The 18,499-nt window shown below is 49.0% G+C and overlaps 1 protein-coding gene across 1 annotated transcript in view; it reads left to right on the top strand.

Moving 5' to 3' along the window:
- Positions 1-18,499, top strand: part of LOC126546297 (kelch-like protein 20) — a 170,597-nt gene that overhangs the window by 50,383 nt on the left and 101,715 nt on the right. The window lies entirely within an intron of this gene.

The following is an 18,499-nucleotide window of genomic DNA, read 5'->3' as shown; positions in this document are numbered from 1 at the left end:
AAGAAGTTTGCAGGGACAACATGGCGACAATTAGTACATGACGGGGTAGTTGGAGAAGTATGGGAGAGGCGTCTGCGATGCAGTGGGCGTAACCAGGCTGCTGCTGCTGCTGATGATGATGATGATGCGGAAATGCGCGATACATTACATAATGGTGCTGCTTGCCTTGATTTTGTACAAACATACTTACATATTTGAACGTGCCTCTTTTTCTGACGCGATGCGTCCCATCGCGACGAGTCGAAGCGTTTATGAGGTCGAGGCTGCATGGAACGGAGCGATGGTAAGCGGCGACAGTCACCGGTTGCTGTTGCTGCTGTTGCTGTTGCTGCTGTTGCTGCTGTTGCTGTTGCTGCTGCTGTTGCTGCTGTTTCTGTTGTTGTTGTTCAGATGTGGATGCTTGGGGAGTAGGCTACGTCAGCGCCAGCTGTCCCAATATCCCGAGTTCGTTATTCAATATATTTTTTTTTAAATATGAAGAAACACAATACACACGTGAACACAAAGGTATGAAGATTGTCTCAACAGCATCGAAAGCACAGTCTACTGACTATGGGATGATCACTCGTTACACAGGAGGAAAGAATCGAGCCCACGCAAGTCTCTTCATATACACATAAATACAACACCACAGCGAGATCAGCTCGTTAAAGAAAAAGTAGTTTATATGATGTTACGGTGATAAATTAGGCCACCCAAGGCCCGGCTGTCCCGAACATCAAAAATAAAATGCAGTGACTAAGAAATGTAGGAAAAAATTCACGCAGAAACTCCTCTGCGAGTTGTCCAAGTATGCGTAAGCCTTACGCCACTCTCTCATTTCCACACAGCTCGGGCACATTGTCAATGTTATGAAACTTGGCCCAATCAGTATAAATCTTTATCAACCCTTATCGGTCGTTATCAACCTTATCGGACTAGATCCTACCCTATAGTTATCAACCCTTATCGGTTGTTATCAATCTTCTGGGACTAGATCCGACCCACATCAACCCTTATCGGCTGTTATTAACCTTAAAAAATTAAATTATGGGGTTTTACGTGCCAAAACCACTTTCTGATTATGAGGCACGCCGTAGTGGAGGACTCCGGAAATTTTGACAACCTGGGGTTTTTTAACGTGCACCTAAATCTAAGTACGCGGGTGTTTTCGCTTATCGTATTCGATCCGAGCCTTACCAACACTTATCGGCCGGTATCACCCTAGTCGGAATTTATCCGATCCTTATTAACCCTTACCTGTCCTTATCAACCTTATCTGGCATGATCCAACCATTATCAACTTTTATCAGACCTTATCAACCTTATATGACTTGATTCAACCCAGATCAACCTTATCGGGGCTTATTAACCGTATCAGAATTACTCCTACCATGATAAGCCCTTATCGCTCTTTAGCACCATATTCATGCGCGTGGGACCATTATCATAACCCCTTATCACCCTTTGTCATCCTTATGAACTCAATGACTGCGCACCGACCACCGCCAACATTTTCTTTTTCCGAATTTATCCTCTCCTTCTTAAAAATCAACTGTGGCGTAAAGCTGAGCGCAGCAAGCCAAGGCCCTATTGCGACTTTAACAGTGCGGACGATTTCTGCATATTAGACTTCCTGGAACAAGACTATGATCGATTTTTACAGTGTCACAGGAACTTCACAAGTGTTACTAATTTGTGGCTGCGCTTCATGTAGGCGGTGTGTCATTGCCTGAATAAATACGTCTCCCCCCCCCCCCCCCCCCCAAAAAAAAAATCACAAAAACAAACGTCAAAGCCCCACGATAACGCGCGAAATACTTATTCTAAAGCGGCGCGCAAAACGACTATCGTCCAAAACTCAAAGAGATAGAGGCACTTTGGCTATGCTGTGATCAGATTTGCGTTCAAAAATAAAATCGTGCAGAGATACTTTTTTTAACGTCAAAATGTGCAACTTTCTTTCCACCGATCCGCGAAAGTTTTGGCTTCACTTGACACAAAGGAAGGAACCAGTTAATAGCTTGAGAGTGCACGATAAGGATGCCACCGACCCAACCTGTATAGTAACGGCATACAATGAGTGCTTTTCGTCCGTTGTTGTTGTTTTTTTTTTTTTCAGTACAGACAACAGCACAGAATTCAGCCACGCACTCAGGTATGATCTTCCCGAGCTACTAATCACAGAAGAAGGTACTTTTTCAGCATTGCTGAATTTAAGCAATAGGAAAACTTCGGGACCCGACAAAATTCCAAATACATTTTTGTTTAGATGCGCGGAGTGGTGTGCGAAGTATCTTTATATTATTTTTAGCGAAAGTTTGCTAAAAGGGGAAGTTCCTGATGCTTGGAAAATAGGTAAAATTGTACCAATACATGAAACCGGCGATAAGCTCACAGTAATTAATTATCGCCCGGTGTCCTTGTTGTGAACAGCTAGCAAGGTGTTAGAAGATTTTCTTTTCAAACATTTAAGCAGGTTCTTGTAAGGCAATTAATTTTTTCTTAACCATCAGCATGAATTCAGGTGTGGCTTCTCAACAGTGACCCAGGAACTTCACATTACTAATCATTTGTTTGACGTTCTTGTTAATGGTGGCCAGGTTGACATAATCTTTCTAGACTTTTAAAAAGCATTTGACCGCTTGTCACATTCCAAAATTATATTAAAACTAAAGCATCGCTTTAGAAATGAGCGTATCCTGCGGTGGCTTGACAGTTACCCAATGCAACGACAACGATATGTTCAAATAGGTGACTCTAAATAATCAGTGACTCCAGTCCTTTCAGGTGTTCCCCAGGGGTCCGTCCTTTGACCCCTACTCTTTCTTGTAGTTGTATATCTATGATCTCTCCTTTGACACTGCTTGCTGTACGATATCGATTTTTCGCGGATGACTTCGTCGTTTATCATGCCATTCAATCTAAACATGACCCATTACTCTTAAGCAATGCTCTAACATCAATTTCTAACTGGTGCCCGACCTGGATCATGAGCCTAAATATCCCTATGTGCTCCCCATGACTGCAAAAAGAAGAAAGAATCCGCTTTCGAATGCATATAAAATTAACAACGTTGACATTATAGCCGTCGACACGTCTAAATAGCTGGGGGTTGAAATATCTCACAATTTATGATGGAGTGCGCACATTAAAAACATAGTTTGGTCAGCCTCAGAAAGGCTCTGGTTGCTTAGGCAACGTCTGAAACTGTACGAGTAAAACAAAACAAGCTGGTTATACATCATAGGCGCTTCTTCTACTTGAATAAGGTGACGTCATTTGGGGCCCACACACAAGGACTGATACAGATAAGCTAGAAAAAGTACAAAAAGAGCCCTCAGGTTTATTTTTAATGCCTACGGAAGACAAATATCTCATCTCCGCTCAAGGTCTGGTCTCCCAACACTGGAGGAACGCCGTAAGTTACACCGTCTCAACATGGTCTATACGATAGTCAACGGCCAAACTAAAATGAGTTTTGACAAATATTTGCAGTTTAATACGTCTAGAGGTACACGCGGAAAACACGAACTTTCCCTTATTGTCATCATCATCAATATAGAGCGCGCAGTAGCAGCGACATGCGAACGTCCTGTCATAGCGTGCGTTACGAAAACAGTCTCTATTTGTACGATCACTGTATATACAAAAAAAAAAAACAGAACACATCCCAAGAATGACAGCGAATTCATGGTCAGGCGGAAAGGACGGGTGCCGCCATACTCAGTCGGTTATGTGTTTATGTTGTTCCAACATGTTCGAATTTCGGCGATGGACAAAGGTCAGCATGTAATTTTCCCGCAACGACCGAGAACAATTACAGTTCATTACGTTTTACATTCATTGTTCCAAGAACGACAATTAAACTCGGGTCTACATACAGCAATGGTCTCACACGGTTCCGTGCAGTTGCTTGCATATAGCCAGAGGAAGTTGTCCGCGGGTACGAAGCAGTCGCGCAGTCGAGCGGCCTAGCGCGACGAATAGGCTCGGCCCCTGGTTTCCGGCTCACGTGCCTCGTGGCGCCGTTCCCAGACCGTTCGCCGCGCAACTCACTGGTTGTAGGTAATAAGGATTAATCACTCCACATGGAAGATCGCAACTCAGGGTCTGTTCCACTTCTGGCCAGCATTGACGACAGCTTCAAGCTCGAGTAATGCAGCGCATTCGGAACGCGTCTCGGTGACTCGACGCCACCTCGCGTCGACGAAAAGAACGTAAGAAAAGCAAACATTGCTGCTACATTTTACCACCTTTCGTGGGCGAACCCAGCGTGGCTTTCTTTAAAGGTTGACTACGTTTTGTTGTGGGAAGGTGAACTTCCCGCCGAGCTTCCGCAGGCAGGCTGCTCAATCAGCTGTCATCTTGTAGCGATAGCAAAATATAGCCTGAATGCATCGTTCTTGACTTCGATGCTGTCCTCGCGGAGATGTTTTCTTTACCGGCTTTGTCAGAATCGGAACGAGTCTTAGAAAGGCCGCGAATTACTTTCTATTTATCCGTCTATGGCGAGTATTGCAAAACGAGGGCGGTTTCGCCCCCTTTATGCGCAGCACCCTTCTTGGTATACGCGGGCAAATTTTCGCCCTAGCAGGCCTTTCGAGTTCTGCATGCCTCGGTGGAGTGCGAGCACGATCGGCTCGCGCTTCGTCTTCGTGCGAACGTTTACGAGGGTCGCGACTGTGTTTGACCTTGTGGAAAAGCGGATTTAGAGGCTGGCAAAAAATTCTGCAAAATACAATCTCTTTTTCTTTCTCCTTTTCCTTTTCTTCCCTCTCTCTTTTTTTTTTTTTTTTGCGCGTAAGCATATATGCCCCGACTTTGAAGATTCGCGATGCGGGTGTATGACGCTCGGCGATAAAGGTTGGCACAGCGCCAAGAACGAATTCAGCGGCGCAGCTATCACGGTGGTTGATGACCCAGATAAGAACAGACGAGCGGAGCTGCGGATGACGTCATCCGCACAGCTGGCGCGGTGCCAACTCGCGCAGGTAGCGCGGCGCTGAGTGAATGGCTTCATCACCCGACATAGCTCGGCCCTCGGAGAGACACGTAATCAGTTCTGTACCGGCGCTTGGAAAGAACAGTTGGTGCTTCATCGCTGTGAAGTAGTATGGACGGAGCTGGTCCTCGTGATCTTGCAGCTGAACGACGAGTTGGAAAGAGCGAGGTGCAACGGATGCGCCTTGTAGAACCACATGAGCCTACCTATCCCGAAGTTTTCGCTCTGGTCGGAATATGAAGAAACAACAGCAGCGAGTGCTAGTGAAGGAGACGTGGAAAAAAGAAGGTGTCATTCTGTAATGTACGTAATTGTGCTGTCCTGAAGTTGGCTAAAAATAAGAGAAATAATTAGACAAACAATAAGATATACAGTTAGATAAACATTAAGAGAATAATTAGATCAACAATGACGGCAGAAACGAAAGAAAGTACGCTCACGCGAATTACGAGTTCACTTCGAGAAATTAGGGTTGTTTTTTTTTTTCTTTTCCTCATTGTCGCGTTGTCAGTAACGCTGACTGAGCTAAAACGACCGCAGACACTAGTGCCCATAAAATTTCCTCGAAATCCCATACTTTCCGTGCGGAAATGGACAAGATTGGGGCACTTAAGAGCCTTAGCGGCTTTGTTAATAATGCAGAGCCGGTTCTCCCTGATTACGGTTCTTGGTAAAATAGTGCGCCTAACTAAAATCCCCCCCCCCCCCCCCCCAAAAAAAAAGTAGACAATTACATAAAGTGCAGTTTCCGGGTGCCTAAAGTGTAGAGCGAAAGCCTGCTTCTCCTTCTTCTCGCGAATGTAGTAGTGCTTCAGACACTTTTTTCCCTCTTTTTTATCCCCCTTTCTTTTCTTGAGACTCGCGCTTTCTGCGCGAAGCATTCAGATGAACTTTTTTTCCAAATGCACTGCTCGGTGAGTGAAAATCATTGTTAATTAGGAGGTCCTCGTTTCGGCAGGTCAGGGAACGGGGACCAAGTTTGTAAGAGCGAAGTACTGTGTACTGATTGTAACAAAAAAAAAGGGGGGGAGAAAAATGAACGGAAATCTGCTAAAACAGGGCGAAGCGTTCTTTAATTGCGTGTCTCGTCTCTCGTGGTGCCGTCTTTCTCATACGCTTGGAATACACTAGTTTCTATGTAGGAAGAAGCTGTATATATGTTCAGATTATACTTCAGTGGACTAAATTACTCGAACACTAAGTTTCTGGAAAGGGCGTTCTGAGGTATCTATAATCAGGACAGGTTTTACCATTTCAGGTTTGTCGTTATAGATACAGTAATAAGCAACATCAAACATGTTTTATAAAGTAAACTGATGGAAGTATAAAAAAAAACTATATTTTATCTTATTTGGCCGAGAATAGTTGATTACACTAGTGCGGAAAAATAAAAGCCAAGAATTGCTTTCTTGGATTTCGTGCCGCCGAAAGCTCAGCGCCAGTGCGTTACAGGGGGTAAAGTCACATATTTCGAGAGCTATATTCTCATATTGGAGCCTTTTGGGGCGCAAGATGCGTTCGCGAAACTTGCTGAATTGGGTCTTCGATTTCTCTTAGAATGCACTGCGGCCTCTCTTTACCGACAAAAAGTTAGCTAGACCTGAGCAGGCGCCGCCAAAATTGATTACGTCAGTGCGAGGCAGTGCGCGGAAACTTCGGGGCGGTGTCGCTAGTAGTCTCGTGATCGCGTCTTTTGCTGCTTACGGAGCCTAATTTAATGGTCAAAGTGGCCGTAGTGTTACGGTGGAAGCGTATTTTACTGTTGCTGCCTGCTTAGTGTCTCTTTAAACGGAGAAGGTTGATTTTGAGCTTTCCTTCTTTTTTTTTATCTTTCACGTTTGGCAGCCACGGCCTCGTGGTTGAGTGTCCACCTTGGCTGCGGTAGGTCGTCGGTTCAAAACGACGCTGGCACCGGCTGATCAATGGTTATCCAAACTGGCAAAGACGTCCTCCGTCCCGACGCTCGATCGGCTTTGTTTAGGGGCGAACTGGGAAAGGATCCCGCGCCATTCGAATCCCGTCAATCCCTGATGGACACAACAAAACCCCGAGAAAGGGTATTGCTTGGGTGAACGAAACGGCCCCCGGTCACCAGCTGCAACGGGGATGAACGCGCCACCGACCGGCGCTTCCTCTGCGCTCTACAAACAAAGTGAGCGCTGGAAGCTCGTTTATATATATAGGCCTAAACGCCCTTCTGCATTTATATGCACTTCCGAGAACTAATCTAAACTAACCTAACCAAAGAGTACGTGCACTACGATTCGGCGCGCACATAATAAACATACTTAACGGGATATACCCGAAAACTCTATCTAATGGAGCTAAGTGCGAGACGAGCAATCACTCCTGCATGAATGAAGTTGTAAGCGTTCGATTGTTTTTTGACTATTGATTTGCTGGGTGCTCATTTGGCGCATTCTTCGTATGCGTCGAACTAGCCGGAATGGATGAGACTGCACAGCGCCCAGCAAAACTTTTGGTTCGAAGGTAGCTACTGATTCTGAAAATATCGGGTTTTCGCGTTCGTTATCTACAGCATTTTTGCGTATCGAGAAGGGACAGTGAATGTTTCGCTATCTGGAATGTGTAACAAAGAAACCTACACCCGCGCATAGTAGTGGGCTCTCTGTAGTGCTATTTTCGGCTCGAAAGACAAGAGCACAAAGCAAGGTTTATTGTGCCGAACCCCGCTTTCTAGTTGTCCGCTAATTGCCGGTATTGTCGTGCTATTAGGAAAGAAAGCCCGCCACATTTTCCGGTGTATAGTAGCCGAGGTTGCTGCACACCGGCGATATTTGCGACATCGAGGCGCCGAGCCGCTCTCTCCGTGTCTTTCAGCCTCTTAGCGAAGGGAAGTTTCTTCAGTACTTGCTCTAGAAAGGAGAGCCCTTATAGTCAGGCGGTTTCACCAGTCTCACGCACGATGTGAAAGTTGCCCTTTGTACCGCATCGGTGGCACGTGCACACTTAGAAGAGCGCGTCGGACTGCATGGTTCCGAAGGACGCAACAACCATGGACTGCACGATTCTCGCGCCCCCTTGCGCTGTAATCCTTTACATTCTTTTGTAATTAGTGCTACCTGTGTGTTTTCTTCTGTTCCTGCGTGTATGTTCTGTTCCTACTTGCGCACTTTATTCCTTGCTTTACTTTCGTATTTGTGGCCTGTCGTGTTGCTGTTTCTTCTTCACTTCCCTTCTTCTTATCTTCAGCTCCCTTTTCTAACCCCACCCCCTCCTTCCTAAAGAATAGGCAGGCTTTGTGCCCCTCTCGATGACGGTTGCCAGCCTACTCATTCCCTCTTTCCTTCTCTGTACATTGTAGGTGTGCTTTCCCATCAAATAATAATAATAATAATAATAATAATAATAATAATAATAATAATAATAATAATAATAATAATAATAATACTTTGTCCAACAACATTTCGTTTCGACCCTGTTAAGGGGTCCTCTTCTGCCGCAGAAAACATTTTGTTGTCTACAAATCCACGAACACCGATATTAAAATTCCCTTAGGTAGTAGGTAAAGGTCAAGCGGCCTAAAGATCAAAGACCTTCAAGCGTACGAAATGTTTTATGTCTTCATTTGTGGCGCAAGGTGCACTGTTTCAACTAGAAGAATACAACCTGGAGTCGTGTGCGCGGTGAAGAAGTAAACAAACTGAAACTTTGGAATTAGATTTCCGCAAGAAGGCTCAAAGGAAAACTTGTACAAAGCCAGCGCGTTCCAGCATCATCTCCAGTATACAAAGTATACGCCAACTCGCATAACGCGCGTGCAACCGCGGATCCAGGAAGAAGAGCGGCCGCCATGGACGCCCGTGTCGGTACCTGGTCTCGGCCACTGTTCACTCCTAACTTCTCATCCGGGCCAGGAGAGGAGCGCCGGCGTGTGTCTTGCCTTCTCGACCCTTATCCATCTTTTAGCGCGCTCTTCCCCTTCTCTGCGCGAGCACGCCGACGAGAAAGCAATTCTTTCCTATTTCTGCCCCGGCCACACTCTCCTCTCCTCGGCCACTGTCGGCTTCGTTCTCTATATGGAGCCGTTTTGTCGCTCTTGGTTGAGAAAGACAGGAAACCCGGAGTTTGTGGGGGAGGGGCATGGCCGCTGCAGTCTTTTCCAATTTAACGTCCTGTTTCGACGTGGTGCCTGGCGAAAAGGGAAGCGGGCTGCGGAGCGAGGGAGCCTGCCGCCGCTCTGCGGACAAGAATTGGTGAGCGCAGAGGTAGGTGTAAATAGTAGGCAGGCCCGGGTTATCAGAAAATTAGCTGTCGCGAACCCATCTTGCCAGTCGTCGGGCTCCCTTACGCCTGTGTTAGCGCTGCCTCGGAGATTCGCCGTCGGCCGTAGGAGAATGGTTTTGAGGGGCGGAAGCCAAGCGTTCAGGAGCTCGGGTTGAGAATTGTTGGACGTCGAGGTTTTTCGGCACCGTCGGATGAGCAGGAAGCGGTGGCTGCCGGAACTGCAGTTGCAGAACGCGCGCGCGCGGCCGCTTTGGAGGCATAAACCGTGACTGTGGAAACGCCTTCCCCGTCGTCGTTTTTCAGCCTCCACAGAATATGTGTTTCACCTGCGAGAACAGCCTTTTCCCCTTCTTTTTCGTCGCCTGGAAAAACAAGCAGGTGACAACAAGTGAACCTGCCGCATACGAATGTACCGCTGCACATCGAGCATCGGGTATACGATGTAGCAACTTGCAGCTTTCGGTCGTCGTGAAATGTCACCCTACGCTTCATTCCCACGTCCATGGCATCGGAAGGCATCGAGCGGACGCGTATCGATCGTATTTCGTAGAGCAGCGAAAACAAACTTTCGAGCGTCTTCTTGTCGTGTACGCAGCACGCGTTCTCCCTGTTCCCCTCCTGCATAACGATAGTGGCCGCCTCGTTCTACGTAAAAAGCCCGCCCACTCAGGGAAAACAAGCGTTCAACTGTGTTCACTTCCTTCTTCGGGAGGCCGACATCAACAATAACGCAGCCGCGCGCGCCGCTGTAGTTTTGTATTGCTGATCGCGGTAAGCGGCAACCGTTGTCGCTTGGCGCCTTGGACAGACGAGGAAAAAAGAAAGAAAGAAAGCGACGCCTCTTCGCCCAGTCGAGCGTGCCTTCTTCCCGCGGCAACTCTTTGCGTTCGTCGCCCTGAAACAATATCGGCGTGAGCAGGGAGCAGCGGCGAAATTGAAATCACGTCCCTGCATGGCGACGTGAACCGTGTTCCTGATCGAGGAGGCATGCGCGCGAAGGGGCGGCCTGCGCTGCGGCGCGTGCACTGGCCGTCTGTCGCCGCCACGCGCCCTGCGCGAAGCGGGAAGAAAACGCGCGAGCGCCGAGTCGGCCTTCTGCTGATTTGTTGCCTCGCCGCCGCCGCCACTACATCCGCGGATTTGTTCGGTGAAGCTGCAATTTCAGACTAATACTCGCAGTCCGATAGAAAAATGACAGCGAATGCCCTGTCCCGAAAGAAAGAACTCGTCTGCGAACGAGAGAGAAAGAAGGCTGCCGCTGCGGTCTTCAGCCGAGGCGGCGTCGCGAGCGCCAACAAAGAAAGGGCTTCGCTTCGCTCGACAAGGCGCCTGGCGCGCGGTGCTTGTTATATCCAACGCCGAGGAGAAAACTTTTTCGGGTAGGGGTTCGTGGGGGGGGACGAAGAGATTCCCGAGCAAAATATCGAAACTTTCCCGCGAAGCGTCGGGAAAGGGCGCCTTCCGCGAAGCTCCTCCCGCGAAAGACGTCAAATGAATGTCGTTTTAATAACGGTCCTCGCCTCGCCTTTTCCTTTCTTTATTTTTACCTTTATATTTTCTCTGCGCGCTCCGGTTTTTTGTCGGCGGTTCTTCTTATGAAGGGGGAGGGGGGTTCTTCCTTTTGCTCCGCCGAGCCTACTGTGTCGATCCCGCGCCTGGCGGGCCAACTTTTTCCGCCGCTGTGATTCTCCGCGCCGGCGTTGGGAGCAGCGCGGCCCTCTTTGCGGAGTGTTCGCGTCCGTCTCTGCGCCTTATGCGCGTGCTTGCTGGCTCGTTTGCGATGGCCCTCGCGCTGTTTGCGCCGCGGCGGCAGCGCGCGCTGTTTGTGTCGTCGTGTAACGGGCGCGAATGCTGCGCGCACGGCTCCCTAATGAGCCGAACCGCCCTCCTTTTCTTTCTTGGCGCGCCGAGTTTGTCCGCCTCGGCAGCGTCGCGTGCCGTTCTCCCAAGACGCCGGGAAGGAGCGCGCACGTCGACTCGAGTAATGGCGGGCTCTTTGGGAAATCGTCGGCTCCTCTGTTTGCGGGAGACCGGCCCCGTAATTGCGCGCCTGAATGTTTTATCACAAGTGCGCGCTCCCGGGCACCTTTGCTTTTTGTTCGGCGCGCGAATTAGCGGTTCTCCGCGCGACTGTGCAGCGGTGGCCGCCAGGTCGGCCCGCTAACAGCTTCCGCGCTGGCATGCGCAGAATATCTCCGGCCGCGCGATGCCCCCTTGGGCTTCTTGTGCGCTGCTCGGCTTTCTCCGATAAACGATAGCGCATCGACCGGCGCTCACGCGCGCAGAAGAGAGGCCGAATCGAGCCGCCCAGGAGTTTGTGCTGGTGGCGCGGCCCTCTCGTTTGGGAAAAGCGTGTCCCGCGAGGCGTAATGGCGCCACTCTCCGCCGCCCGTGTCGCACGCCTTCTCCCGATTCTTATGCTTTCTTTCTTTTTGTCGGCTGGTCCACACAGCGCTCCATGCGTGGGAGCGCTTTTGATAACAACGGCCATGTGAACTGGGCCGCTCTCAGTTGTATACAGGCGATTCTAGTATATGAGAACAACCCTGAACGCATGCGATCGTGTGGTAGAATGCCACTTAATCGTGTGAATACATCGAGAGTGAGTGACAGTTTTGCAGGTTTCCGTTATCTAGGGTGTGGTATAGCGCGACTTGTCACCCGCCGAAGTTGCTTAGTGGCTTTCGTGTTGCGCTGCTAAATAAGAGGTCGCGGGATCAAATTCCGGCCACGATGCATGGCTGCATTGTACACCCGCGTACATAGATTTAGATGCACGTTAAAGAACCCCAGGCGGTCTAAATTATTCTGGTGTCGCCCACTACGGCGGGCCTTATACAATCGGGTCGTGGCTTTGGCACGTAAAACCCCATAATAATAAAAAAAAAAAAAAACTAAAGCGCAACTTCTAAAACAACTCTGCATGGCCGCGGGAGGCCACATATATCGAATGGAAGGCGCCACTGCGCGTACAAGCTTAGAACTCCCTTATTAATCCCAGTCGGCGTCCCTCGATCATTCGTGATCTGCCAGCTCCGCAAGTGCGCAGCACCGCAGAGCCGCGAAAGCATTCCTCCTGTGGCGCTCCCGTTCAGTCACGCACTGGCGCGCCGCGCACGTCTCGGCGCGTATACGCCAAGGACTCCACCTGGCCGATATTTATGACGCGTTTCGCGGCAGAACGCGTTTCGTACACACGGCACATCGCCCGCCGCGTTTCAATGGGATCCGGCGCGCCGAGGATAATACGCGCGTAATGGAACCCGTGATCCCGCTGCTCGCTGCGCGAGATGGGGCCGATCGGAGCCGCGTACGCCTACTTGCTCGCCGGCACGTGCCGCTCGCTATGGGCTCTGCGAGCGTGAATGCGAAGCCCCTGCCGGCATTTGCGCGGCTTCCTCTTCAACGCGGGGCTTTGCTGCCGCGAGCGCTTTGTTGGTCGCCCGTTGCGCGGCTCGCGTCCCGGAGTTGGGGGAGGGTGGGTGATTGTGCCCATGTTACATGACTATACCTGCGGGCTCCGGTTCCGGCCGCCGATCGAGCGCGTGCAACGTGGGTGTTCGGCCTTCCTCGCGGGGTTTTATTTCTCTCATGATTGCCCCCCAAGTTCTGGAGAAAACAACGCCGATTTTTGTGCATCCATAGGGAACGGCGCTTTGTGCCTCATCCTTGGCGGTCAGCGGCAAAAGCGCAATTTAACAGTGGATCATCGTGCACGGCGTGCAGCTCGTTTGGTCGTGCATCCCCGAGCGGATTTCTAGTAATATGCGGACTATTTGGTGGTGCATGTTCTGTGAAAGCCCATTATATCAATGCGGATTCGAAAGGATATGTTGTGACCTTGAAATGATATCTTCCCTGTTGTTTCATGAAACACAATAAGGGATGATCCAGCATTCGATAATGCGCAGAATCATTGGTATCATGAAACAACAGTGGTAGAACGTGTGCAGGCAAGTGGTATATGATCACATCCTGCGTTATGTTGCGCGGTTTCCTCGTTTTGTCTACGGAAAATTCTGAAGCGAGGCAGTCTTCAGCTTTTAAGAATATTTCCATTACATTATCTGATTGGTGAGATGAATCCGCAGGCGCCCTATGTTAGAAAGCTGTGTTTTGGATCACTGACAAAGTTGGCAAGCTTGGGCGATGTCTAGCTGTTAAGCGCAGCTTTAGGCGCCTGTTCCTGCGGCGAGCGTCAGCGTTGTCCCTCGTAACTAAGCGAACGAACACAGCGAAAAATGAAAGCGAACGCGGATCGCAGAAGGAGATGAAAGACTGCTATAGCAAAGAGAGCGTGAGGCCAAAAGCGGAGGAGGAGGGTATTGCGAATGCTTGAGAAGAAAACCGTAGCGCCACGCAACACACGCTGCGCGGCGACGATGCCTACAATATGGCGCCAGAGTAGCGCGCCTCGTCTATGTGGAAACAAAGCGCTGCATGAGCGGAGGTCTGTCTGCGCGCCGACTGCTGTGAATAGCGCCCACGCGTCACCCACGCGCCCCATCTCGCGATCTCCCGATAAGCGAGGCAGTCGCGCCACACATCACTCCATTTGCAACGTGCCGCACGACAGATTGTCCGCGCCAGCCAATATATTGCGAAATCAAAAAACACGTATACATCTGCGCTCAAGTTTCCCATTAGGGAGTATCGTAATCGTAGGTAATATTTTTTTTTTTTTTTTTTGCTGAACCATTTTATCGGCTCATTCCCTCTTTTAGCTTGCTCGGCGACGGTGCCTGTCAGTTTCCTCGCACTCTTTCCCTTTCATGTGTTTACGCATCACACTGAAGCCTTTTCTTTTTCTGCGCTAGTCCGCGCATGTCATTGCCCTTCCCTTTTTTATAAATTGAAGAATTGCTTCTTCGGAATAGCCTATGACACGTAGCACAAGTTCGCAAGTGTAGCTGGCTTTCAGGAACAGATAAGAGCAAATTTCGAAGTTAATTACAACGACCATATGACGAATGCGCGAAATTTCATTGACTACTTCTCGATTGCCGATAGTAAGGTAGAAGTTATAAGTGCAAATTTTGTGGTGATCGTTCTATCTGACCAACAAAATTTGTAAAATTCTCGTGACGTTCCGGGCTGTTAATTCGATGGTAAATCTGCAAACCAGGTACTTACTTTTCAACGCAGATTCGAAAATATGAAACATGCCCATTTCCTGCAATCCTGACTCGTTTACGCTTCTCAGCGAAACTCACAGCTGCATGACATAGGCTATCTTTGAAAATCCGTTCTGCGATTCGAAGGCGGCCTTACAATGTCTTCTGTCATCTCTTCGTCGCGGGTCCTGTGAACAACACATGTGTCGGAGATACGAGAAATGCACCATCATATGATCGCGAAAGGAGACGACGTCGTGTTTCAGGGGCTGCCTGGTCATTGCGGTATCTCCGGCAACGACCGCGCTGACGAAGCTGCTAGGAAAGCACACGAAGGAGCAACCCTTGTTTCTGTACCTTTATCGCAGACTGACGCAGCCCAACACTTAAGCAAGCTAGCGCACCGTATGACATTGGAGAAGTGGCACACACCTGAATTCACGCAACACCGATTGCATTCCCTTGATCCATCTATGCAACTGCGGCTGTTACCAGGGCTCCCGCGTAAAGAGGAAAAGATGCTGGGCTGCTTACGCTTGGGCGTCGCATTCACCAATGCATATACGTTTTTGATTGGAATGGCTGATAGCGCGGAGTGCAATGCCTGCGGTGTCGAGGAAACTATAGAACATCTACTGTGCTACTGCCCATCTTTTGAAAATTAAAGACATGACCTCTGCACAGCTCTCAATCATTTAGATAAAAAACCGTTCACCTTGAACAAGATCTTGGGACCATGCATGGCCTCGCATATCGCAGCTACAAAAGGCCACAAAAGCGCTGCCGCGATATTTGAAAGCTAGCGGATTCAGTCAGCGTGTGTGATCCGGACTGAGTGACCGAACGATATCCCCAGTGGACTTTCTCTTCTTCTTATAATCTTTCCGTCGTCCTTTCCCTTTCCCCAGTGTAGGGTAGCCAACCGGGCTCAGTCCTGGTTAACCTCCCTACCTTTCATTTATCATTTGCTCTCTCTCTCTCTCTCTCTCTCCGTTCGAACGGCAAGCACCTGTATAAGTTCAGTGGGGCCATTTGTGGTTGTCTAATAGGGCACCTGTGATTGTGTTCCTGACGAAACGATCCGTGACATTGATGTTAATAAAAATTCAAGCTCATGATTTCTGTGTATCATCGAGCCAATGTGCGCTAGCGCATGTGTGTGCGCACGCGTTTCCTGCGTCTCCCCCCATTTTCTTTTCTTTCTTCTTAAAATGTAGGCGTGATAACGGTGTAGAACTGAATACTTTGTCTTCTTTCCCCTTTTTTTTAAACACATTTATATCGGTTTCTGACCGTAAGCTTAGTAGATGCCTGTGGTCGGTACACCGTGCGCATACCGTTGTTTCAGCCGACGCGTCTCCTGCCATCGTCGCGGGCTGTCGTGGGCCTGTCGCTGGTGCCCTAATGGCGCCACGATTTGTCGAGGCTCGCGGAGAGGAGCTAAGCGGACGGGCAGCAGTAAATTGTGGCCGCGCTTCAGCTGCATGCAGGGGCCGCTATTCTATGCGTGTGGCGACGCGCGTCAGGGAACCGCGTGCGGTGGTCCGGCTCTCTCGGCCAGGCAGCCGCCAGCGCGTATAAGGGGAGGCCAAGCCGGGAATGAGTAAGCAGGCGCAAACAAGATTCTCGGCTTGAGGCCGCATGATTCATGGCCCCCCGCCCGAAGGCGCCCCACTGGCCCCCTTGCGGTCTCGCGCGCGCCACCTTGTGGCGTGGTCGTCCGTGGTGCGCACAGCGGGCCTCTTCACGCGGTTGTTTGCAATTCCAATTTTTCCGGCTTTCTTTCTTTGGGCGAGGTTGCAGAAGTGCCGGCCCTCCACTCCGGTGCAGCCCGTCGCCGCGTGGCCTCTCCGCTTTCACGTCAGCTCAGGGCACAGAGTTTCCGACGGAAACTCTGCGTTTGCAGGCGTTGTTTGAGGCCAAATTGAGGGGCACCCGCTGAAGAGAAGCGCCCCGCAGCACTACATCAGATCTGCCAGCGCGAGAGTGGCGTTTATACGATTTGTGAGTAACCACTACCGTTCCACGCGATGCGTCACACTGCTGACTAGTTTAACGTCAAAAAACATGTACGAAGAGAACGGAAATCGAAGCCCTGCCTGACGTGTCCCATTGAGTTCGTTGTTTGATCGTTCACTCTTCAATTGAGTACTCGCGCCTCGTCCTGTTTTAGTCATCCTAAGGTCTACTTTATATTTCTTTTTTTTTTCGGAACTCCTTCCGTGTTAGCTTGATGAAAATTATTTGATGAAAGTAACCTATGAAGTTGCCTGAAGCTATATTATATTTGCGACTTCGTCTTCTGCTCGAAGAATGCTTCTCGATTGAGGCTGCATGGTGTTCTGCACTTCATTACACCTACAGCCCGCAGAAACACCATAAATTACCTACGGCTGTGTTTTTGCGCGCCTCTTTTGTCGTACATCTGGGCTAGACATGCGGTTCTGTGCAGCTAAAGCGTCCGTCATGAAATACATATACTCCACTAACTAAAGATTTAATGACATTCTGTCCTGCACACTTGTGTATCTATTATGGCTAAGCACCCAAAATGTTCAGGCAAACGTTAAACTGTAGTAGAGTCGCTCCGTTGAAGTGGACTTGTAAAAGCATTGTTCAAATGACGAGTACTTGACCGGATTGAGAATAAATGTTGGCTTTCACGACGAAGATCTAATAGGGAAAGACAAATGATATATGAAGTTTAATAAACAAATAACGAGTACTTAAGCATTGACATGTGCCATATAATATCTGTAAACAGAGAACTGCGCAATTGTTAGGGGTGCTAGAGCGCAAGACGCGACACTACACAGAGAAAAGCGACTGAAATCACAAATGCAACGCGGCAGAAAAAGGCTACGATGACAGCCGTTTTTTCACACATTAGACATCGCTTACAATGTAGTTTCGGCCAGGATGACGCGATGGGCAGTTTTTACAACAGGGAGGTAATCTTGCGACGAATCTGTTCGCTTTTGCCGTAGTTATTCATTAAATAAATCTTGTCAACGTGACCAGCTCGTGGCTAAGGGTTCAGCGAGAAGTCGTAGGTTTGGTTCCCGGCGGTGGCAGCACTCCGATGGGGGTGGAATGCAAGAACGCTCGTGTACTGATGCTTTGGGCGCTCGTTAAACAAAGAATCAGGGGTGGCCAAAATTGAACCCGGAGCGCTCCATCAGGGCGTCCCTCATAACCCACTATGCAGCTGTTGGAGTTTAAAGGCCGTTATTCAATTCAATGTCGTAATCGTTCTACTACATATCTGCCCCCAGCCGCTCATCCCCTGTTCTTCTAATGTACCCCTGATGTTCTTTAAGTATTTCATGCATGCGTCCGAATATAACAAGGACACGCGAAGTTGCGCATGCTCACGTAATACACAACGTATACGCGGGATATGTTAGCGGCAAAAAAAAAAAAAACATTTGCGGTTGTTTTTGCTTTTAGCGCGTAAGAATTTGAGACATCGGAGTGGATTTCGAAGGTGTTTCTCCACAACATTCTCGATGTTTCAATTCTTGTTTTACTCTTTTGTTCCCTCTTTTTCTGGCTTGCTGGGCTTTGTGACACGGCATCATTGAATATGTTCGATGCACTATAAGATACCAGCTGGAAACATGTTTCGTTTCCTGCGTTTCTCTCGTCTTCGTTGCGTTTTTTATGTATCTAAAATGAAATAACGTGCGTATGATTGTGTGTGTGCGTGGGGGTGGGGAGGGTGGGGGGGGGGGGCTTTAATGACATATTTCGGAGTTAAGTGTAGATAGTCTTGTATGATTAACTCGCTCTTGTATGATTAACCTTCTATTGTCTTGTCTACAACATTTGCATTTTCTGTACATTCTGCTTTGTGTATTAGCTTTATTGCGACAGCAAGCCTGTCGACGCGCTCGAGGCGCCCTCGCACCGCAGCCAATGGCACCGCCGCCGGCTTGCTGTTAACGTGCGGTATATCGACGCGCAAGGAGCGCTGCGTGGTTATTCTTTCACGTTAAATCTATCGTTCCGCTTCAAGTAAAAAAAAAAAACTATTGCGAATGCCTTCGTCTACAGCACTCTTCGATATGTGATTACTGTTTTTGCTTTCTGCCCCACCCAATGGCAAAACCGTGTTCATTCTTTGTTAAAAACATACTAAAAAACATAGCCT

This window comes from Dermacentor andersoni, chromosome 1, assembly GCF_023375885.2.
Source record: "Dermacentor andersoni chromosome 1, qqDerAnde1_hic_scaffold, whole genome shotgun sequence".
Lineage (NCBI taxonomy): Eukaryota > Metazoa > Arthropoda > Arachnida > Ixodida > Ixodidae > Dermacentor > Dermacentor andersoni.
The sequence above is the reverse complement of the archived record's forward strand: the minus strand, read 5'-3'. Positions and strand labels throughout refer to the sequence as shown.